Source organism: Cupressus sempervirens, chromosome 9 (genome assembly GCF_028749045.1).
Source record: "Cupressus sempervirens isolate cs-2001-9-10 chromosome 9, ASM2874904v1, whole genome shotgun sequence".
NCBI lineage: Eukaryota > Viridiplantae > Streptophyta > Pinopsida > Cupressales > Cupressaceae > Cupressus > Cupressus sempervirens.
Genome location: NC_143126.1, coordinates 256,196,802 through 256,221,086, shown reverse-complemented (window position 1 = coordinate 256,221,086; position 24,285 = coordinate 256,196,802). Strand labels below are relative to the sequence as shown.

Sequence of the window (24,285 nt, the reverse complement as noted above, 5' to 3'; positions counted from 1 at the left end):
GAAGAGGGAGAATCTCTCTAACCAAAGAACTTATATGTGATAATGCCTATTGGGTAGAAGGACAAAAGCATAATTTGTTAAGTGTGGCACAACTACTCAATAATGGATTCAAAGTAGAATTCATGCATGGTAAAGCAAGACTGCTGGATGGCAAAGGAAAGTTGATTGGATCAGGTAATCAAACTAAAGGTAACTTGTTCTATCTTGAACTAGGTGAATGTTCATGTTTCATTGCTCAAGTTGAAGAAAGTTGGTTATGGCATAAAAGGTTGTGTCATGTAAATTTTGATAATTTGGTAAAGATAAGCAAATTGAAGAAAGTAAGAGGCATTCCTAACATAAAGAAACCTGAGGTCGATCTATGCAAAAATTGTCAGATTGGTAAAATGGAAAAGACTAGTTTTAAAAGTAAAAACTATCAGTCTAAAGATATATTAGAAATTGTACATACTGATTTATGTGGACCCATTGGAATTGAAAGCTATACTAAAGAAAAGCTCTTCATTCTTTTTGTTGATGATTACTCAAGAATGATGATAGTCATGTATCTAAGAAACAAATCAAAAGCATTTGAAAAGTTCAAATGGTATTTGGCCAGAGTAGAAAAGGAAACAGGGAAAAGATTAATTGCTTGAGGTCAGACAGAGGTGGAGAATTCATTTCACATGAGTTTAATAACTTTTGTATTGAAAGAGGAATCAAAAGACAGGTATCAGCCCCTAGAACACCCCAGCAAAATGGAATAGCTGAAAGAAGGAACAGATCCATCATGGATTGTGCAAGAACTCTAATGATTGAAAAGAGCATTGCTATCAAATACTGGAAGGAAGCTATCAACACTGCAATTCATACCATGAACTGAGTATAGCTGAAGAAAGACTCATTCAAAACCCCCCATGAGTTATGGTATGGCTATAAACCTAATGTAAGTTATCTTAAAGTATTTGGAAGTAAATGTTACATTTTGAAAGAATCTAGAAAAGGAAAATTTGATGTGAAAGGTGATGAAAGTATATTCTTTGGATACTCATGCAAAAGTAAGGCATATAGATGTTTGAACTTGTCTACTCACAAAGTCATAGAAAGTGCACATGTGAAAGTTGATGAGTTTGCAGAAAGGACTGAAGAAGAAAGCAAAAGGGAACCAAAATATTATAAAAGGTTTGTCTTCATTGAACCTGATACAGTACTAGTTACATCAGAGAATCAGGAATCTTCTACTCCCAAGTCATCTGTAACCGAGTTACAGGAAGTTCAAATCAAGCCACAGCAAATCGAGTTAAATTCAGTGACTACCAAGCAAGTTTTTATCGAATCTGAAGGACCCAAGCCAACATCTACTGAGCAAATATCTACCAAGCCAGAACAGACAGAACCTGAAGTTGAAATGTAAGAGGATAATAATGAAATTCATTCAAAAGGCAAGGAACCTGTATTAGCTAAGTATGTCAGGAGACATCATTCAGCAAATCAGATCATTGGAGATAAATATGAAGGAACCATGACAAGAAATAAGTTGAAAGGTACTTGTTTACTTTCTGATTTTGAACCTAAAAATATCAAAGATGCATTGGTAAATGATAGTTAGATTGAAGCTATGAATGAAGAGATAGAACAGATAGAAAAAAACAAGACATGGACTCTTGTACCTAGACCTAAAGACAAAAATGTGATTGGAACTAAGTGGGTATTCAGAAACAAGTTGGATGAAGATGGTAAGGTATCAAGAAACAAAGCTAGACTAGTATGCAAAGGATATGCTCAAGAGGAAGGAATAGACTATGGAGAAACTTTTGCTCTTGTTGCAAGATTAGAAGGAGTTAGAACCTTACTAGCATATGCTGCTCACAAAGGATTCAAAGTTTATCAGATGGATGTCAAGTTAGCATTCCTCAATGGTATACTGGATGAAGAGGTTTACATTGAACAACCTGAAGGTTTTGTTGATCCAGATAAAAAGAACATGGTATGCAAATTACACAAGGCATTGTACGGTCTGAAACAAGCCCCTAGAGCAAGGTATGAAAGATTGCATAACTATCTTATTCATATTGGTTTTCAAAGAACTAATGATAATAGTAGCTTGTATATAAAGGAAGGATCAGATGATAAGATTGTTTTAGCAGAGATATTTGTAGATGACGCTGTGTTCACAGGAAATGATGATCTTTGCAAAGAATTCTCAGAACAAATGAACAAGAAATTTGAAATGTCTATGTGTGGTGAAATCAAATTCTTTGTTGGTCTTCAAATTCAACAGAATAAAAATGGTATCTACATCACTCAATCAAAATATATCAAGGAGATATTAAAAAAGTTTGGAATGGAAGATTGTAAACCAATTGGGACTCCTATGTGTACTAGATTAAAACTTACCAAGGAAGATGAATCAAAAGAAGTAGATCAAACATTGTATAGATTTATGATTGAAAAGTTGCAGTATGTAGTTCATACTAGGCCAGATATTGCCCTTGTAGTTGGTATTGTAGCAAGATTTTCAGCAAAACCAAGAGAAAATCACATAATGACAATCAAAAGAATAATGAGATATTTGAAAGGAACTGAGGATTATGGTTTATGGTACAAATTTGGAGGTAATATGGATTTGAAAGTGTTTACTGATGCTGATTTGGCAGAAAACCTTGATGACAGAAAAAGTACAAGTGGAGATGCATTCTTTCTTGGAAAGAGGTTGGTTTCTTGGACAAGCAAAAAGCAGAATTATACATCTCAATCTACAATAGAGGTAGAGTATGTTGCTACAGCAGTAAACTATTCTAATATTGTTTTGTTTAAATAATTGTTGGAAGGCATGAAGGTGGAAATCAAAGAACCAGTTGTTATGTTCTATGATAATACAATTGCAATCAACATATCTAAGAATTCAGTGATGCATTCCAAAACCAAGCACATTGCAATAAAATATCATTTTGTCAGAGAATTGGTGCAAGATAAGGAGATCAGATTGGAATATGTTCATACAAAGGAACAAATTGCTGACATATTCACAAAACCATTACCTAAGGATGTATTCTTGTATCTAAGAGGTAAGTTAGGGGTCACTCCCCTATCTGAAGTTCACTAAAATGAAGTTTTAGTGATGCATCAACTCATACTAGGTTGAAGATCTATCAGTTGATGCAGCATAATCAGAAAATATTGCATATGAATCAGTACTAAAGGTACACTGAAATTCATTTGATTTGAGTTGTCTTTGTCATGTGTTGTCAAAGAGGGAGAGTTTTACCGTCATATCTATTTGAAATTTTTTTAAAATAAAGAGTTTGCTATGTAATTCCTTCACAGAGGGAGATTACTGTAAGAGGGAGAGTTTTCTATCTTAGAGGGAGAATTGTTATGTTGACATGTTGTGTTGCCATATAAGAGAAAAGACTTGTTTTCAAATTTCATTCTGCTATGACATGTTATGTTGCAATCAATGCCAAAGAGGGAGATTTTTGGATACAATTGTTAATTGTGTATTGTCTTTAATGTTACACAAATGTCATATTAGCCATCAGACAGAGTCTACCAAGCTCAAATGGTTAGCAAAGCAATTTATAGTGACTACTGAGCATTCCTGAACATTACACAGTAAGTTAGCTCTTACCGAGCTCACTCGGGCATCAAAGGATTTTGTAGTAGAAATTTAATGGTAATCGAGCTCCCAAGGTGAAAAAAGGGAAAGTCAATGTCTACCAAGTTCACTCGGTCATCGAAGAGAAAGTTAGCTTTTATCGAGCTCACTTGGTAAGCAAAGGAAGGTTAGTGTTTACCGAGTTAACTCGGTCTCCGAAGGAAGTTGCAAGGTTTGCAGTGTTTACCGAGCTTCACTTGGTTAACACTATGGAAACCATTCTGGAGCAGTGGTCACCGAGCTGGGTTGGGTAGCGAAGAATTTTATTGTTCTAAAGAATTAAGTTTAATTGTTTTGTGCAATGTTTGCAGCCGACTGATTTAATGTTTTTCAGTTGTTGTAACTTGTATTTGAGCTGACTTGACAATCTGTAAGGTATATATGAAAGGTCAAATTGTGAATTCATGAATATGTAAGAGTGTGGATGCATAAGAGTGTGAATGTATGGATGTAAATGGAATGAATGAATATTGAATATATGAGCAAATGTTGCGGAAGGATTAGATATCCTTATGGAGCTGCAAAGTTCCATTCAATCAGTGAGGATCTAGTGAAGTAAAAAAAAGATCTGTATTCAGCAAAGATAAGTTGCATATATTTCAAATCACTTCATTGTTGCTTTCTAATCATTGTAATAGTGATTCAAAATCTCTTAACAGAGTTGGTTTAACAACCATTTTGTAAATCCTCTAACAAGGTGACAATTCAGTTGAATTGTTCTTAAGACCTCCAACTAGGCCACTCCTTACAGGGTGTTTAAATCCTCTAACAAGGTCACACCTAACAGTGTGTTTTGTAACCTTTAACAGGGTTGGCTCCTAACAAGGCTCACTTCAGAAGAGTGAAAATTGGTGACTAGTTACTTGGTGTTTTTTCCCATATTGGGTTTCCACGTTAAATCTGGTGTCTCTTGTGTTCATATTATTTCATTTATGCATGCATGTTAATCACTTTAAATGCTTAATAAGTTAATAGAACATCTATCAAGTTTCAATATTTATTTGTGTGGTTACCGAGTGTCAGCAACAACTATATTTTAAGACATCTAAGGATCTGTGGATTTATTTTTGTGGTAACTGATTCACCCCTCCCCTCTCAATTACTCCGTCTCTATTTCCAACACTTTGATCTGATACAACTTACAAATTCTCTTACAGATTATAGATCTCTATTCAATCCTTAATTCTACTTGGCCTTCATACTTTGCAACTTTGATAGCTTGTTCACCCTTCAAGCATTCATCTCCTTAGCCTTCTTGCTTAACATGCCATTGCAGACTATTCTCTTGGGTCACTTGATGAAGCAAAACCCTAAACTCCTCCTTAGGTTCTCACACATGACAACTTTGCTTCATGACTAGACATTCCTATAAATAGGAAATTAGGATATTTTCTTGATCATTTTCCATCATCCAATTTAGGGTTTTGATGGATTAGGTAGGATACAATGTATCTACCCCTTGTCTTGTATCTCTTCTAGAAACTTCTCCTAAAATCCATTTGAATTCACCTCAAATTAGTTTACATCAAATTCTATTCCACCATCTCATTAACCTTATCTTCCTTCTAGTTCATGAGTTTCAAGAAAAGAAACTTACAAGCTTAGATTCGGTGAATCTTTGATTTTTAACATAATGCAGCAGCTCAACATTATCAACCTTCTAATGCTCGACACATACTACATTGCTCAACATCAACTATTAAATAACTTGGCATCAACTAAAGTTTACTAATACTCAACATCAACTAAACTTTACTCGACATCAGCTATCTTGCTCGACATCCACTAGAATTTTCTTTCACTCGACTCCAACTGACTTTTTGCTCGGCTTGCTCTAACTTTGCTTGACACCTATTGTCCACTTGGTCAAGCTTGATAGACAAACTTTGTGTAACTTGTTCTTCTAAAATTTCTTAGTGTAGCCAACATTTGTAACCTTAAGTAGATTATCAATACATTATGTCATCATTGTCTTAATGGATCCTTGTACTTCATTACATAATCATAACTCAACCTTTCCTCTAGGTGCTTTGTTACCTCTTATTGATAAAATTCTCTTCATTAATCAACTAATTGATAGTACTTGAATGTTGTAAGTAGTTGTCTTACTAGCAAATAGCAGGTTTGACATCAGTGACAAAACAATGATTAGAACACATAGTCTTCTTCAACAATCTCCCTCTTTCAATAGTCTCTCTCAATAATGATCTTTTCAATCAGATTTCAAAAGGTAGATGGAAGGGAATAAGGGTGGTTGAAGGCATAAACCCTATCTCTCATCTATAATTTGTGGAAGACACTTTTGTAGCTAGAGCGGATTCATTAAGATAAGAAAGAGTTATCAAGGCAACTTATAAAAGAGCACATGTCCAATTTATAAATTGATGGAAACAAAAAAAATATTTTTCAAAACTTGGATGTAGAAAAAGAGGTATATGTATAATTTTGAACATGAGGTGTGGTTATTTACCAAGTAAGAATCTAGGGATTCCTTTTCTTTAAGGTGCGAACAAGACATATTTGTGGAAGGATTGTAGTAATCGGTGTTTGAAAAATGGATGGTGGAAGGGTAGATGACTTACTTAATGTGGAAGAATATTCATGTTGAAAGTAGTTATCTCTTCTATTCCCATTTTCTCTATAATGTCTTTGGAAATACCTAAAAAGGTCTTAAAGGCTAAAGGGAAAAGAATTTGATTTGCTTTTGGAATGGAGAAAATGATGAGGACAATATCATATTATTATCTTATGATAAAATATGTAGATCAAAGGATAAAGAGATTATGGTGTTAAGAGATTTGAATATGTTGAATGAGGTTTTGGGAGAAAAATTGGTATGAACATGTATGAATGTTCAGACTAACTATGGGTGAAGACTCTTTGAGAAAAATATTTTTATTTAAATGAGATATATAGGATATTTATGATCTAAAATCCACCCAAGGGTTTGACTATTTGGAATTTTATTTGATCTTGTAGACATCTAATCACAAACCACATTTCGTGGAAACTAAGGAATGGTTCCACTATGAAGTCTAGGGATGATTCTTAGAATGGCATATCTACATTATCTAAGAATTATGAGATAAGGAAATTGAAGGAATTTTTTTTAGATAGGTGGGGTGAAAAGGTTGTCGATTATTTATATAAGAGATGGTGTTATGTTGGGGTAGAATGGGTATGGAAATATTATAATTTAGAAAATTTGGTTGTTCAACAATGTGAAAGAGTGTAAGTAATTTTTAAACAAAGGAAAGTTTTTCTAATAGAAGAGGAGGATAAGGTAGTGTGGTATGTTGCATCTTTAGACTACTACTTAGTAATTTGGTATATATAATGTGTTTTCATAACTGTAAAAGAAGAAAGAATTAGAGACTAAGGAATCTTACCAGTAAGACCATTTATATTATGGTTATAATTGATGTCAAGAAAGCAATGAAGTATCAACAATTTTAGAAAAGGAAACTGATGAGATAAGGAATGAGACTAGTGCATCCTAGCTAGAGGAAGATGGAGTATGGTGATACTGGACAGGTGAATATGAGTGATATTCACAATCACACTTTGACTAAGTAGGTTAAGTGAAAGGTAACATCAAGCAAAAGTCAAGATAGGTAGACAAGAAGGTAAGATTGGTTGTCAAACAAGAAATATGAAGAGTCATCAAGATCAAAAGGAAAATGAAGAAAACACATGAATAGACATGTCATGGGGTAGGTGTAATTCATCTAGCACCTTGAAGAATGGGGAGGTATTCATCACATCATGCTCCAATGAGAAAATAGGTAGGAGGATCCAAATTTGAATTCTTCCCAGCAAGTAGACAAGTTTCATAAAAAACCAATGATTTTCTATGTTAGGAAAATACACTTGACACACAAATTGCAAGAATGACACATGTTAGAGAAAGGAAAACATGCATGAAAGAGGTAGGAGAATTAAAATTTTGAATTCTTAGATTAGGGTTTGAAGAAGATTGATTATGAATTGAATATAGTTATTCATTTTTTAAATTAACCAATGGGGATTGCACATTTGAGAAGGTAGAAGGCCAAAGTGTTAGGTTGATACAATCATTGAAGAAACGAATAAAAATTTGAATGCTTATATAGTATAAGTGAAGTTTGTTGATTGAGTCAAACAATTTATTGAGTAGAAGTGTTAAAGCTATGAAGAGCCAAGTACTGGAGTAATGAAGTCTAAGTTGTAGAGTTGAGGTGACCTGATAAATTTGTAAACCAGTAAATGTGCATCAAGGTGATCTTAAAAAAGCTAAGATAAGTATTTATCTCTCATGGATTAATAATTGTGTTCTTCTCTTATAATTACAATACTAAATCCTATCGAGGGTGGGCTCTAACAAGTCTTTTGTATTAAATCTCTTAATTGGGTAACACATTCATTTGTATTCTAAGACCTTTAACTAGGATAGCTTTAACTGGGTGAAGACTCTAATTGATCTCTTTCAAATCCCTTAATTGGGTGGCACTTGATAGTGTCTTTGTAATATTTTAATAGGGATAATCTCTTGATGCAACACACTCTTGAAGGGTGCAAGCTTTGTAAGCATCGTCTCACAATAGTGATTTTCACCCAAATTGAGTTTCCATGAGATATATTAGTATTATGTGTGAATGCATTTCTATCATGCATGTTTATCTAATAAATGTTTGGGTGACTGTTAATAATTTCATAGACTAGTGAAAGGTAAAAGTTTGAATTAACCAGTATTATATTGATTCTCCCCTCTTTATGGAGCAACAAATGGTATCAAAGCCTCCTCTGAGGAGAATTTTACAAAATAAAAATTCACTCAAATAAAATGAGTTGTGCTCAATTTAATGAAGGAAACTTTTCTTTGTAGGCATTAATGACTTTTAGATAATGTTCTTATGCTTTTACATATTCATTTAAGCCTTATAAAAAATTTCCATCATGAATTCTTTTTGCATATCTATCAAATATTTTTGTCTCCTTTTCCTTGTGAAAATAAAGAATCCAAAATGCAAGCTTCTTTACCTTTTTATGTCCTATCATCTACAAATATTTTATAAGAAAATAGATCTAAGAATTTTAAATTTTTAAAATAATAGTAATAGGTGCTATTTAAAATTTGACAAGCATTGTAAATAAACTACAAAGTGGTAAAACTTATAGTGTATGTGCCAAATCTTTTCTATTATGTACTAAAAGAATCTTTACAATTAATAAGCACTATAGAGAATAAAGAGAAGAGTCAAAAAGTCTTATTGTATGTGTTCTAAGAATATTAGATAGAAGATGAAGAAACTTTGCATGCATTGTAATAAATATAGGAGGTGTCAAACTTTAAATTGTAGGCATCATTATTTGTTGCATAAGCATTATTCTTTACTGACTAGACATCAATATTTTATGTGTGCTTGCTCATGTACTTGAAAATGTCAAATATACAACACGAATTCATTAAAGATCATAAGAAAAACGTTAGTATTGGAATCACCTCATGTTTTTCTATCTAATATAAATGAATGCTCTCAACTGAAAGAAACATTCCTAAAGTGACAATCCTTAGAATGAGAGTGAAGATTTAAGGTACATGATGTGCAGTTATGCTAGATTATGATGAATTAATCTAAATTATATATTCTACACGCTCAAATTTATCTAAATTTGCTATTATAATGTTGAACTCTTATGCTAAAACATGAATATATTTGACTATCATATGCATGTGAATGTTAATGAATGATCTCAATTTGACTATAATTGTAATGCAAATGACAATAGATAATTTTCTCAATTCAAGTGCATACTATTTGTAGGATTGCTTAAGGGCAGGGGTAGAGATTGAGTTAGGTTAGTATAACCATGATTATAGACAAGTGGTTATTTGTGTTTGTTGACATGTCTCAAATGAGGGGACAAGATTGAGTTATTTAAATTAAGTGACCAAGATAGAAAAGCCTCTTGTGAATCCATGTGTTCCAAATCCTCATTCCTCATTGGTTGAATTGATTTTTTCCCATTAGTGGTTGGTGAGGAAGATGTAATTTATTTAATTTAAACAATTAACTAATTTTGTAATGTATATGATTTAAATGGGTCAGATTTAATTATTGAGTGAACTATATAATTCATTTACTAAATCAATTATACAACTATTTAATCTTTGTATTTAATTTAAATTTCTTTATTAGTAAAAGGCTATTGCCAATAATTATATTAATACTTTTAAAATTATTTACAATGTATTTTCCACCTTTACTGTGCAAGCATTGGGGGAAAAAGAATGGAGAAGAAACCACCAATCTAACCTAGGATGCTATTATCATGGTTACGTGTACATACAATTGCCTTTCCTTTTATAGAAAAGAACTTGGGAAGACATTCCTTCTCTTTCATAGTGATGAATTGAATATTAGAGTAATTAGATATTTCCTAATTAACTCTAGTTTTCTTAAGCTAAACTTTAGGCATCTATTAATTAATTCTTTTATTAATTATTATGGTGCAACCTAGGTTAGACCTTTTTAGAGTTTCGATCTCCTTTATAAGGACAATCTCTCTTTGTAATTATTAGATTAATTCACTTTTGATAATAGAAATCTTGTTTTTTCTCATCAAGAATATCTCATTAGTGGATCTTGAAATTCCAACCTCCATAGTTTTTGCTTCTCTCTTTATGTGACAAGTGTTTGCATGAAGGTGATTCTTGGGAGCTATGTGGTTGATCTTTCATCAACTTCAACATGGTATCAGAGTCGAGGATCAATTTTATTTCTTTAGATGATTTTTCATGACTTGTACTTTCTATTCTATTAGTCTCATGTCTCTTCTAGTCTATTTAGACATCAATTGTATACATTCTTGCAAACACACTAAGATAAAGTGCCATATTGCATCTATATTTTTTGTTTTAGTTATTTTTCCTTACTTTACCTTCTGGTTTGAGTAGTGTCATTTGAGGACACTCATTTAAATTATTGTATTATTGGGATTCACCATATCTCATGCCTTACTATACATGCATTACTCTCATTAAAGTGTAATGGGGGGTTGATGTTTTGCCTTTGTTTGCCATCTTCCTTTGTCCAATGAGTTTCCCTTCTATGACATTAGCCACATGACATGTCTAAGATTGATCACCTCAGTACACACATATGTACTCTTTTGCTCATCTTTATCATGTTTTCTTGACATGCAGTTATTTTGGCCCACTTTTCCAATTGCATGTCACCTCACCCTTGTTTGCATTAGGGGGGTTCTTTTGTTGCTTCTCATGCTTCCTTGGTTTGATGGAGTGAGTTATGTATTCAATTTTTGTTCTTATGTACTAGGTGGATGTATTGGCTAGGCAACTATGCATTTTGGTGAGATGGATCATATACCATATAGACACTCTTCATTTTGTTCCTACTTTGGTTGTAGTCTTCCATGTTCAATTGATCAACTCTTCAGGCTTTGGTGTTTCATGTCATTTGTATCTTTAAGTTCAATTGTTTTCCTTTGTGTGCCTCCTAATTTAATGTTGATTATAGTCTTCTCTACCTGGTCAGGTTCTATATTAGTGGAGGTTTTTCATATCAATAGTTACTTTTAACAGACCTTTGTAGCTTCTACATGATTCAGTGTTGTTCTTCATGATTATCTTTTGTTCCTATCTTTTGGTGCATTCCCTAGTTTAGAGACTTTTGTCCTTCACTAGTTCTTTTCAGCATTATTTCCATCTCTTTTTGGATTATGGCTTTTCCAATGTGGTTTTCTCTATTTTTCCTCTTTCTAGAGATTTGATTGTGCTTGGGTAACTTATCAGGCTTGGTTGTTGGGACCAAAATCTACTTTCTGTAGTGGATTCTAGGTTTTTATCTACTCACTAAGTTTATCTTAGGGGGGTGTTAGAGTAATTAGATATTTCCTAATTAGCTCTAGTTTGCTTAAGCTATACTTTAGGCATCTAATAATTAATTCTTTTATTAATTATTATGATGCAACCTAGGTTAGACCTTTTTAGGATTTTGGTCTCCTTTTTAAGGACGATCTCTCTTTGTAATTATTAGATTAATTCACTTTTGATAATAGAAATATTTTTTTTTCTCATCAAGAATGTCTCATCTATGGATCTTGGAATTCCAGCCTCTGTAGTTTTTTCTTCTCTCTTTCTATGATAGGTATTTGCATGCAAGTGATTCTTGGGAGCTGTGGGGTTGATCTTTCATCAACTTCAACATTGAATACATCATAACTTATTTTACCTCCTAAGGTTGGGAGTAAATCCCATCACTTACAATAAATTTTATATACATCAAGGTTTTCTACAATTTTATGAGAGAGGGTGTCGTGTTTTGAATTTATGCTCAAAATCTGCACCATGTCCATAGTGTTTTGTTTTCTTTAGTCATATTTGATGTTGAAATTTTAAATCTTGCAAATTCCTTTATATCTAAGATCATTGTTAGTCCTTAATAAATAGAGAATTGTACATAAAGTAAGTTTGAAATGGAAAAGAGTAACTCATTTCATATTTATCACAATATAAGTAAAAAGGTGGATAATTCTTCAATTTTTATTTTTGTACCAACAATCTGATTAAGGTACATGGTTGTACAAAATTTCTAGACCTACCAGTATTTATGAAAGTTCTAATTTTACTTATAAATGCTAATTTTCCATATGAGGTAAATTACTTTTTTATTTATCCCATTATCCCAAATGTGCAAATGTCTTTGCTCAGTTATGTAATATTAACCTTTGATACTTAATTAAACATTATAAGTTCATATCTAATTCAATTAATTTTTTACCATTTAATTTAGGTCTTTGACCTTGTGATAGCTTTATAGAAATATGTTAACAAATAAATTCACTATCAAACTTTTCTTAGCATTTCAATATTAATAGTCAGAATTATATTTTAAATCTTAACTCTAATTATAGGTTAATCTAATTATTGAGTGGATTATAGGATGGCTATTTTGTTTAGCTATAGATAAATGCTATAGTTTGGGGTATAACATCTTATTAAAGGTGTTGACCTAAAAAATGATGCTACTAATGAAAGGAGAAGTCAAATACTTTGATCTCACCCTCCCTAATCATTAACATTAAAATCAGAGGGGTGATAAGGGAAAGCCTATAATTACTAGGATTAAGATATCTAATTAGGAAAGGACAAAAATAAGAAGCCATAATAAATCTATTAGACTTGTTGACAAAAGAGCCTAATTCTAATTACAAGTGAAGGATACTTATAGGGCTACCTTGATCTTGAAAAACTACCTACCAAGGTCTAGAAGAATTAATGTTATATATTTAAAATGTGATTCTAAATGATTTCTATGCAATGTCTTTAATATATTAGAATTATAATATATGGAACATGTTTTATTAAATTATTCCTCTTGTTATGATATCTTAATAAAATACTCTTTAATGTCTAGCCCATTGGTGCCTCAATTAGTTAGTTCATCTTCTTGTTTGATGCCTTCCACACACACACATAGACACAAATGTGTGTGTGTGTGTGTGTGTGTGTGTGTGTGTGTGTGTGTGTGTGTGTGTGTGTGTGTGTGTGTGTGTGTGTGTGTGTTTGTGTTTGAATTCAATCATTGTGAAATACTTTACCAATTGTAAGGTGTGTCCTAGTATTTAGTTTAATTTCCAATTTTTCATGTGACCCATCTTGATTGCAATTATAATAATTTGAGAATCACCTTCTACTATAGACTATTTGAGACCTATCTTCTTACTAATTTGTAGTCCCTCTACTAAAGTTGGGATTTCTTCCATATTGTTAGTGGTTTCTCTTGTTTACCTATTATCTGACATTTACTATTGTGAATAATATAGACTATGCCATCCACTCCTAGGTTACCTCTTGAATCCCATCAAAATTCATTTTAAACCATCCCACTCTTGGGGGTTCCCAACTACCCAAATTGGTGGGATAATTATCCCATTCAAATTTCACTAGGTCAAGCCATCCCATAATGAAAAAATTCCTTCATTGTGTTTTGTGTTCCTTAGTCTGTTGTTCAAGGTTTCAACTGTATTGGCTTCTATTTTGTTCCCAGGAGATTATACATTAATCAATTTATCTTGGAATAACTTTCTATTCCTCTCTTTCCATAATTCCCATATGATTATTGAGGGGAAAATGGTCCAAATGTCAATATACATACTATTAGGCATTATAGAAGGTCATTGTTGTAAGAACTCTTTAAGGTTATTAGAAAACATTGTGGACCAATTCAATTTATTACAAATATTTGTTGGATATCTAGTGGGAAAGTAAGATACTAAGAATTTGTGGGGAAGGGGGGGGGGGGGGGGGGGGGGGGGGGGGGGGGGGGGGGGCGGGGGGTGGGTGGGTGGGTGGGTGGTGAAATCTCTAATACCTTTGCTCCAACACATAACACCAAATTTGGTAACATAGAAATCCTCCAAAGTGAATGTAAAACTATAGTGGGGATGACACCGACACAATCTTTACTACTAGAACAATAAAGTGTGCCTTTTAGGGCTACAAAGTTTGATCACTTCTAATGATCTACAGTATGAGGGGTTTGCCTCATTAAGAGATCACAAGACTGTTAAGTGTACCTTGATTAAAGGATTTAAACTACATAATTAAGTGATTACTCTGTTAAGAGATTAACATAGGCTTGTTAGAACCACTTTTTAAAGAGATTCACCTTGATACACCTATTATAATGTAATAGTACCTTGATCCTTCAATTTTCACTTGAATGCTAGTGACATGTCACCTCTATCCAAACTATAATCACCTCAATATGATTGATCTGCAACAACTGCTCTCTGCACTACTCGGTCTCTTTACTTCATAACTTGTTGATTCACCTTAGCTTTACACACATGCAATCCTTCAACTCTCAATAACAAAATTATGGCTTGGAATTATGCTTAAATAGCCATCTTAGAAGTTTCTAGATCTCAAGCAATGATCCAAATTCATCTTTTTTTTCGCTCAGTTCTTCTAATTTTTTGATTGGTTGATCTCATTGAATAGGGACTTAATGATGCACAATTATAGACATAATTACCTCCTTGATTAGTTCCTCAATTATAAAAATGTGTTTCCAACTTGGTAAAAACAATTTACATAAGATTATCGTTCCCTCGATAATAACGGGAATGAGAGGGAGATGGGTGTTACAAAAGGAATTATTGGTAATCTTGGGAACATCCTAAAGGAATTTGTATACTTTAAAAAAAAATGTAGGATATTTTAAAATATTTTGAGCAGTTTACTAAGATGACCAGAGGGGAACGCACTTTGGGTCAACATATTGACTGATTATTAGAAGTAATTGGTAATGTTGAAGAGGTGAAAAATTTAATGAAAAAGGTCCTATGTTTGAAGATAAGAATAGGGTCTTAGAGAAGGCTAACACTAATTTCAATAAGAGGTTGGAGAGTCTGGAGACCAGAATGTGAAATATTCAAAAAATGACTAAGAGGATGACTGAGCATAATAGTAACATATTAAAGACAGTGGTGGATAATGTTAACAGTCTCTTGAAAAAGGTTGAGCAAGATAAAGGGTAGGATTCTCCTATTGTGACTAACAACCAAGGACGAAGCAAGTGTAAAAGGGATCATTCCAAGAAGGTTGGGGATGTGAGCAAGGCAGAAGAAATGAAGGCTACCGCAAAGAACTTGCACATTCTAGTGGATCAGACTGCTGACTTGTTGTAGACTACATAGTTGTCCGGGTGCTGGCTTTTTGCTGTCCTTTTGTTGTTTCTTTCAGTTTTGTTTTAGGGTGGCCTCTTACTTTTTTTTGGTTTTTGTTCTTTATCAGGCCTATTATTTTGTGTTCTATGTGGTTTGAATTTCTATGTTTCATCTCAGACTCCACTTGTTATACTATTTTTACTTCTTGATACTTTGTTAAAGGTTTCGGGTCCTTTAAAACCTATTTTTACTTAATCAAAATAATTTACATTTTTTTTTGTACCTTTTGAAACATATATAAAAAACTATCTAACTGAATGCATATACCTTTTGATGCTACCTCATGCATGTTCTTCATGATGTTCCACAGTGCATACTAAACTTGGCTTCTATAACACTTGGCTCATGTGTTTCCTCCTGTACAACTCAACAACCTCTGTATACTCAGAAACTATTGATTTTCTTGGCAATCACTATTGCTCAATAACTACTAAATGTATCCACTTTGTCTTTACATAACTCGACCTATATATAGTAACTCGGTCGTAGTGTTGACGAACCAACCCTTCGTTGTAAATGACTAAGTGTTTTGTACTAACTGACAATATTATGATTTCCCTTAAGGTAAATAATATTTTCCCAACATTAGGTGGCTTAGGGATAATTAAGGAGAATGTGATTGAAAATTTATGAGTCTTCTTTGCATAGAATATATCTAGGTGAACCTTTATACCTCACTTCTATAGTTAGAATACACTCCTTTAAAGTTTCCCATAACAAGTTGTCTACTTTTGGTAGACATGCATTATGTCGACATAATTTTAATGTGTATTCAAAATTTTTCTAATTGACCAAATTTATAGCTTGACTATATCCATCTTTCACCTTATAATTACCATCGTTGTAACCACACCAAATATTTTTTCCTTTCTATCTTTTAAGATGGAAGTTCTATTTTTGAGAGATACTTAGTAGTTCTATTTTTTTCATTTGAAAGGTTCATGTCATATAAGGATCTCCACTTCCACCCTAAGGTTGGATGTTTTTCATCCACTTTAATGTAATTTCTTAATTTGATACACTACAATTGTTTTAAAGTGATTTGAACTTAAGGATTATCCTGGGTTGAACTGAGAGGGGTGTATCCTCCCCAAGAGTCTTCCCATAAAGAACATACTTCCCATCTCCAATATCCCAAGATAATGTGTTGTTAATCATTTCTCTACAAGCTAAAATGAAATTTCAAATCCTATAACCACATGGGTGATTTCTACATCTAAAAAGATTGATGGGAACTGCATCTAAAGCATATCTATCTAGAAGAATATCATCTCATTTCCTATAGGGCTTTGTTAACATGTTCTAGCATAGCTTGGCTCCTAGAGCTAGGTTCTAAAAGGTCAACTTTTTTATGCCAATACACCCTACCTCTTTTGGTTCACAAATGTTTTCCCATTTTATCATTGGTATTTTCTTAGTTTTCAAAGTTCCTTGCCAATAGAAGTTCCTAATTTTTGAATTAATTTTCTTGCAGACATTTGAGGGCATATGTAAAATGCACATTTTATATGTTGGCATTGATGAACTGATTTTATCAATGATTTTCTTCCCACATTAGAGAGCCATTTTCCTTTCCAACCGTCCATTTTGTTATGGATCTTGGTCATCGATTTCTATAGGAAACTACTCTTAATATCTTTGTCAATTTCAATGCTCAGATATTTACATGGAAAGTTACCTATTCTAAATCCCATTATATAGTAGATATTTATTTCTATTTTAGGTTTGGTGTTGAGGAAGAATATATCTAATTTATTGGGATTAACCATTTGCTTAGAAGCATATATATATATATATACATTGGGCCTCTTTTTTGGTACTAGCATATAGTAATATAATGTTATCCACAAATTCAAAGTGTCTGATATTATTGACATTCTCTAAAATTTTGATGACTTCAATTTCATCTTCTTGTACTTATGTATAGTTCTACCTAAAGCTTTGACCATGATCACAAAGAGGAATGGGGACAATAGATTGCCTTGTCTAATTCCTCTTGAGATTTGAAAGAAGCCCTCTATGTTTCCATATACTAGGATGGATAATTTGGGAGAAGAGATGCAATTAAATAATAAATTGACTCATTTTTTAGAAAAGCCAAAGGCTTCCATAAATTTTCAGAGAAACCTCCATTTTACTTTATCATAAGCTTTTTTGAATGTTAAATTTTATCAGTATGCATGGTTCCTTATTAACTTGAGTTGAGTGCATTATTTATTTTTCTATTATAATACCTTCTAGAATGGATCTATTTAGAATAAATCATATTTTCTCTTCACATATAATTTTAGCTAAAAGAACTTCAATTGGTTTTCTAGTGATTTACAGAGGATTTCATATATAGTGTTATAAAGAGCTACAGGTCTGAAATCTGCTAATTTAGAGTAGTTTGATTTCTTAGGTATTAAGGTGATGAATGTGTTATTGATCTCGATTAATAAATATTTTGAGTTAAGAGTAGGTTCTAGGGCCTCATATAAATCTTTGCCTACTATATGCCAACATTTTTGAAAAGAATTAAAGTTGAAACCATCTGGTTCTGGTTCTTTATCTAGGTGTTTTTTGAATGTAAATTTTTTATTAAGCCAATTTTTGTCACTTTCTAATATGAGTTTCAACAAATTCAGTATCATCTTTTGTTGATCTTTAAGGTTTGAACCTTTTATATCACTATATATATATTCCAAATATTTCACAAATTCTACTACAATTTCTTCTAGGTCTTGTATCACGATGTCGCATGTTCCTTTAATTTGGATGATTCTATTAATGATTCTCATTTGTTCCATATTGTTGTGCAAAAAAAATTATTCCTATCTCCTTCCACTAACCATGTTTCTTGATATTTTTGTTTCTAGAATCTCTTCCTTTGCAACTATATCTTCATGTTTGGCAAGCAATTTTTTTCTTTGTTATATCTTTCTATATTCATTCCATTTTTTATTACTTCATTGTTAAGATCTTTATGGTGCCATTCTATGATGTGTTTGTCTTCAAAGATATGGTTAAAGTTTTCTCTATTCTAGATTAGAAGTTTATTATTTCTAGTTTTAAGTTTTTCCTTGAAGAAAAACATCTTGGATCCTTTAAAACTTTCTTCATTCCACCATTTTGGTATTAAATCCTTAGCTTAATTTCCTAAAGTGTTTAGTAGGTTCTAAGATTACTAATTTAATCATAAAGTGGTTAGGACTTGATAGTTTAAGTGATTTAGATATAAGAGAGTAGTTGAAATCCCCTAAGTCTCATTTGAAAAGAAATTTGTCTGATTTTTTTTTCTATGTGGCTAAAACCTACACTCCTATTGTTACAAGTAAAGTTACCATTAATGTTTTCAATATCAAGAAAATTATTATTGTTAACCCAGCGATTAAAGTCTATTTTTCAATGCAATATGAATGTAGACCCCCCAAATTTTTTATTGATATTGAGGGTTATGTTGAAGTCTCCTCCTATTATGTGATTTTCTAGGCTGTGTGCATTAAGATGATTACTTAACTTTGCCCACAGTGCTAACTTATGACCATTTTGTGTAGGGTTATAAACATTAGTCAATTTTTTTTTAAATTAGAATTAGTACTCCTAATTCTACCCGACATCCAGAGACTACTCTTGGTTAGAGACTCAAATGAGATTTTCCTAGGATCCCATAAAATAGATAATCCTCCTGATGCTCCTACTGACTCCACCCACTCTGATTTCTATATTCCTATCTTTTAGTTAATTTTATTTGTCTGTTCTATGCTAAGTTTAGTTATTTATAATATTATACTTTCTGAATAAAAAAGTTTTATATATCTTTTGATTAATAAGTGTTTATTAGGGGCATTAATGCCCCTAAAATTTAATGTTTTAATCTTTATTATCCCTTGGGAAGGTACTGTCGCTTCCTTGCATAGAATAATTCAATTTATTTGGCTTAGATTTCTTCCTCTCCAACCCTACATCTGAGCTCCATAAGTGATTTTCTACCTCTCATTTTTTGTTTTTTAATAATCTTTTCTTTTCTCAATCCATCTTTGACTACTACCAAACCAAGCATATCTATTGTAGTATCTTTTTTTGTATTATCTATGTCATCTTCTTTCTAATTTCCTTCTAGTTCCATTTCTTGAATTAGGGCTTCATTCAATGTCTTGTTAAAAAAAATTATGTTTTCCTCCCCATTTTTTAGATCTTCTACATCTCTTCTCCCTTATTATGGTTCTTTTTGTGGATGAGTCATGTCTTTTATCCTTTTATTTTCTTCCTCATACCTTGTGTGTGAATCTAATCCTACCTCCACACCCTTGAAGCATACTTAATTTCTTACTTCTCTATTAATTTTTTTCATGTTTGATTCTCTTTGCACTTGCTTAGCATAATCTTGATCATTTTTTCTTTTTATGCTAGCAGTTCATCCCTTAAAACACTATATTGACTACATGCTACTTCTTCCTTTGGTGAAATAAGTTCATTGTTTGAGCTTCTATATGTTATTGGTATTATTGGAATCTGACTATTCTTATGAGCTTCTCGCTAATACTTCAAGAATAATTTCATTTTTTTCTTTTTTCCCTTTTAACTACTATTAACTTAACCCATTATAGTGCATTTTGTGGTGGACTGTCTTGTTGATTTAATAGTGTTCCTTTCCTTATTTCCATTTCTACCCATACTATTTTTTGGTTAAAAATCATTCTTGTTTCTTTTTTAGTATGCAGTCTTCACTTGCATTGGAATATTCCACTATTGTTCTTGGGTTATTTTTGAAGTTAATTTTCCTTTTGGCTTTTTGATATGAGATTATCAAAACTATCATATTTTTCTTGCTCATTTGTGTCCAATGATGAATTCCCTCTATTGGATTCCCTACTACTATTGTCCTACATCTGGTTGCACATATTTTCCCTTGAATCTTTGACATTTCTTTCTAAACCCTCTCCTAGTTTTGTATTTAATTTTACATATTGTATCTCCCTCATATGTTATCATGAAGTCCAAAACTAGCTCTTTTTTGGATGATCAATTTTTTGGTTTCTGGTATGGTTTATGAGCATTTTCCCATTAAATTAGTTGGTCACACATGTCATTATGGATAAAATAATATCGTTGAACAACTTGTGACTTTTTTTTTATATTATCTCCACATCTTTAATAAATAAATTTTTCTCTTTGCATTTTTTACATTTCTCTAGATTGTATAGTTTCTCATCATAGAAAGTGTTATCTTGGATATCTATTTTGGTAGTTTTCATATTTCTTTCCTTGTTTATTAGATTGAATATTACTTCAACCTAGTTGCTACATTCTTTAATTTTGTTGTGAGTTTGGTCATGTTCTTGATTTACTTCTTCTCTTCACTATTGGAAATAACAACGGGAAAATAAATTCTGAGAGGGGGAGGGGTGAATCAACACTTCAAAAATTTAACCATAAAATATTCACCACACATCCATCTCATAATTTAGCATGTAAATTGAAATAGATAACTACACATGTTCATCCATAGCATGAAACAAATAACACACGACACAATAATTTTTTTAACTATAAACCCTCCAATGAGAAGGTAAAAATGGGGTGGAGATGACACCCACACATATTCACTACTGCAGTTGTAAAGTGTAGCCAATTAAGGTTACAATAAGTTTGACCATAGACTATGATCTACCCTATGAGGGGTCATCCCTGTTAAAGGCTTACAAAGACTATTAGGTCTCACCTTGTTAAAGGATTTCAACACCCTACCCAAAGTGTGCATTGTTAGAGGAATTAAACTTACAATAAAGCAAGCACTTGGTTAAGAGATTTACACAAGCCTATTAAGACTACTCTATTCGGAGATTTACTCTATATCACCTGTTAAAATGATTTAGCACCATGATCCTTTGGTTAGCACTCTATTTCTAGATGTTAGATATATCTATTTCTTGATGAATCCTTGATCCTTTTGATTAGACATGTCTCCTCTGTCCTCTATTTTCTTTCCTCTGTTCTCTCTAACTAATTTTGCAATTCCAATCATTGTCACAACCTCCATAGCCACCATGAATTCTCTCTTTGCACTTAGCATTCATCTCCTTTCATGCTATAAAAACTCTTTAGGGTTTGCCTCCTTAAGTAAACATAGGTGGGCTAGGGTTAGGTAAGAATCAATGGTTGAGGTATCCATATTTCTACTTAAACATCCCTTAATTTGATTGGTTTCATGTACTACATAGCGATTCATAATATACCTCCATAAATATCTTCTATAGTTGTAAAATAATTGTTATGTTGGCCCAAAAATGGTTAACATAGAAGTTTGTGCCATTACAAACAACTATGTCCAAAATTATTCACTTGGCATCTGAAGGCTCTGATGCTCAGCCATCACTACATTCTCAATGCTATAACTTGAAATTTTAATGGCTCGACATATACTGTTTACTCAACTCCTAAATTACTCAACATATATAGACTACTTGGCTCATGAGTGACTCAACACATACTATTTGTTCGACATCTATTGTCTAGAAAATGATGCTCAACATGCTTTGCTCACTCAGCTCACTCTGATCACTTGGCTTGCACTATAATACTGATAGATAATGACTAAGTGTTTTGTCACTGCCTTGTCAAAACCAATATGAGATTAAAAATCCCCCCCCTTTGACATGAGTGGCAAAAAAACATTTTCATGCATATACAATCCTTATTATGAGCATAACTTAGACAATATATATCTGTGACTCGGCTCTCATACAAAATTTCAAAACTTCAAAATTTTGCAAAATGGATGACTGTCATACCTTAATTCTCCTTTACTCTCCTAAGTAAATGTTTCCTTTATGTATTTGAATTTGATACTCCTATTGAGTAGATTTTTTGTTCCTTACTTCTTCATTATTACTCCCCCTTACTCAAAACTTCACAATCCCTTTGTCAACAGAAACTTCATAATCTCCCTTTTTTAACACTTGTGTCATGGGTGGTACACTGATAGTGTGTTTATCCAAAAATTATTTATGGATCTCCATTATAATCTTCACGGCTGCATCCCAATTGTTGCATGCTACCTCCAGAGATTAATATTGAATATCTAGTTGGGCAGCAAGGTCAACTAAGTTTTCATGAGTTGAAAGTTGGTTATCTCTCTTCATCAATGTCTCAGAATAGGTTAATTCCTTATGCAACAGTTCCATGTGTGGGGTCATCATGGATTGAATACTTAACAAAGGTAGCTCAAATGTTTTCATCTTGGCAAGTGTACCTATGGTTTGTAAATCTCCTTGCAATTGGTCAATAGCCCTTTGAACTTCCATGTGAAATGATTCACATCACATAGCTTGGTGTAGAGAGAGAAAATATTCTCTAACACCATCTTCACACTCTCCATTTTGGTTGTTAAATCAACCTGTCTTAGTGCAATAGCACTAGATATCTTCTCCAGTACCTTTTGTGTGAAATTTCCTTTTAGACCATTCTAAAAGTTTAACATTTGTGTCCAGTTATTCATCTTTTATTTTTTCAACAATAGCAGCAATTTGTTCAATGATGGGCTTGTCTTTATTCATCTCAGGGAGACTAAAAGCATCATAAAATATGTTTGTTATCTCATGCAAAACTTGTTTTTTCTTATACTCCCTTCTCATCATTTCATGTGTCTTCATTCTATGTAGACCTTCTTGTAGAATGATCATCTCTTTAATTGTGATTTTTGCCATATCAAACTTGGGCAACTCAATCACCTTATCTAAACTGATATCTCCAAAAGATGTATCATCTATGCTCCTTGATGTACTAGCACTTGACCTTGATATTTGCAAAGGTTTTACATGTATGCTCAACCTATGAAGAGCTTGACTACTAGTAGGAGTAATAGAAATTGATAGGGTAACCAGAGTCTATATGGAAATTTTTTCCTTTGGTGTAGTAGTCACCTTCAACTCTTTAGGCATATCATTTTTACTCTCTTCCTGTCATACTTCACCTTGTGATTGTGGAGTAGGTATAGGACTTTCTTCCTAGCCTAATTTCACTTCACTTCCATCTTTCACAATTGTTACCAAAGCTTTTAAACTATAGTTATTGAGACTTGGCATTGATGGTGTGACATTTTGTGCTTCTGCCTCTTTCAATTCAAATGCAACAGTAGGCATAACAGATTGTATCTTGTGTGTTGCATCTTGTCTTCCTTGGTTTACACTTTGATCTACTTGTTTATCCTATGAATCTATCTCATCCACCTTAGTAGATTAAGGGGGTACACTGGATGTTTCTTGTGGTTTCTACCCTACAAATGCAAGTTTTTCCTTCTTAATCTCATCTGTTCTCACCAGTATAGGATTAGTACATAACTGCATTGCCATGGTGGAATCTTTCAATATCATTCTCAAATCTTCTTCTGTTAAGGGATTGATTTTTAGAGCCAAATTATCAAGAACATCCTTTATTTGTATTGAGTTCTAGTGACTCACTTGGTCTACATGTGGAGGACTAGCACTCAACACTTGTTCATTTGGAATAGCTTGTTGCTTTTCATCCGCTATGGTCACTTCTGTTGCTAACTCCTTAGTGCCTTCCACATTACCATCCATGGCTGGAACCTCTTTTGCAATATTTTATGCCTCTTGTTCACTTTTCTTAGGATCTTGCAATCCTTTCTCACCTTTTTCTTTGATTGCTATAGTGGATGACCCATATATTTATTTCCAAATTGTTGTGCTTTTGGTACCACATCCTCAATATTCTTTGTCAAGATATGGAAGGCTCTATATTTGTGGGAAAATTTAGTCTTATGATTTTTCATAGCTTTAGCAATCTTCCTTTTGTCTAATTCTGGCATAACTTGGGCTAAAGTTGATTCTCTAATCTATCTTTCAGTTTGAAAGCTATATTGCCATTTTTGCTCAACTTGGTAATATAGACTCTTGGGTAGTGAGTTGGAA

The 24,285-nt window shown here is 32.7% G+C and overlaps 1 pseudogene; it reads right to left on the bottom strand.

Annotated features, from left to right (window-relative positions):
* The window catches only part of LOC149538419 (putative sucrose-phosphate synthase 2), an 84,318-nt pseudogene extending 60,384 nt beyond the window's left edge, over window positions 1-23,934 (bottom strand).
* Between the last annotated feature and the right edge of the window lie 351 nt (window positions 23,935-24,285).